Source organism: Frankliniella occidentalis, unplaced genomic scaffold (assembly GCF_000697945.3).
Source record: "Frankliniella occidentalis isolate FOCC.00 unplaced genomic scaffold, Focc_3.1 Scaffold410, whole genome shotgun sequence".
Classification (NCBI taxonomy): domain Eukaryota; kingdom Metazoa; phylum Arthropoda; class Insecta; order Thysanoptera; family Thripidae; genus Frankliniella; species Frankliniella occidentalis.
In genome coordinates this window covers 88,354-89,835 of record NW_026267532.1, presented here as the reverse complement: position 1 = coordinate 89,835, position 1,482 = coordinate 88,354, and positions in this window count along the sequence as shown.

Sequence of the window (1,482 nt, the reverse complement as noted above, 5' to 3'; positions counted from 1 at the left end):
GGTACGTTTATAAAAAAACAAGTCATGTTAGAATACATATAAGTTGCATTTAGTATCATACATGTGGGCTCATTCCACATTATTCTCTTACATATTGTCAGCTTCCTCATCCTCATCATCCCACACTACAAATGGATCATTAAAATAGCACAATACTGCACAAACAAGCATAACATCAGACAAGATATCTAGCATAGTATTTAGGTACACAAATCTCACAAGTTTGAAATTTTTTATGCGCCCTATTAGTGTGTCAATGTGGATTCTGAATGATGCCACTGCTTTCCCAATATACATTTCTCTTTCTGTGAATGCCTGACGATCATGGAGAAAAGGAGGTATAATTTATATCAATGCCACGCTTATTGAGTTCCCCTTCAATATCGAATCCTCTATCCACCATGACAGCCTCTCCTGCGTTGATATGATCTAAAATACCAGATTGCAACCAGATATATTAACCTCAAAACCTTCACTTATATATGACAGACCACCATACGCAGAGCATGCCACAATAAACTTGCTGTTTTGGTGCCCTTATAAGATGAGTAGGCGTTGCTTTGATGTTCAATATTCTTTGATTTCTGAATTTTAATTAAAGTGGCATCAACAACACATCTTAAATTCAGAAATGGTTTGAAGCAACCTGGCTTATTTTTCTCCTGGACCTCTACAGGGACAACATGGCCGGTTCCAAAGCTTACAATTTTATGGACATAAGTCTGATCCATGTTTTGAAAATGTTGCTTATAGAAGAATCAGATAGGTCAAAAAAAAATTCCATTTCTCTTTCGGAATATCCACGTCTCAGTCTTACCAGTGTCATAAGTAAATGACCCTTAGGAAAGTCTTTACTACCACGTACTGTATTTGGAGATTTAGTATCAATTTCGTACTTAAGTTGAGAGCACACCTCATATCCTCCTAAGAATTTATACAATACCTCAAATGACTTTTCCGATAACCCTGTGAAGTATTTGAAGTCTGCATCTGTCGTGATAATGACGGTGATTTGTTTGCGACGCAGAGTGAGCCGTGCAATCCCCTTTTCCTTCATTCTGGTGTTGAAGCTAACGGGTTGCCAGGCACTGACGGCACCGTTGGTAATTTAACACCACCCAGTTCCGAATCTGATGGTATAGCTGACGACTTGCCAGGCCCTAACGGCAGCGTCGGTATTTTAACCCCATCTTGTTTTCGATCAGATAACGAGGACAACGGGTTGCAAGGCACTAACGGCACCAATGGTACTTTGACAACGTCTTGGTTCCAATCTGTTCATGATGCACAGAGTGGAGTAGAAATTTTGGATGTAGGTGATGTACCTGATGGGCAGCCGCAGGCACCAACCGTTTCCGACTCCAACTCTAACATTCCCGAGCATAAAAGGACAATGAGGGGGAAGCGTAGATACCTGCCTGACACACATTACAAAGTAAAACCAAGTATGGCTCACTGTTAAAAAAGTTATGAAAATTCAGA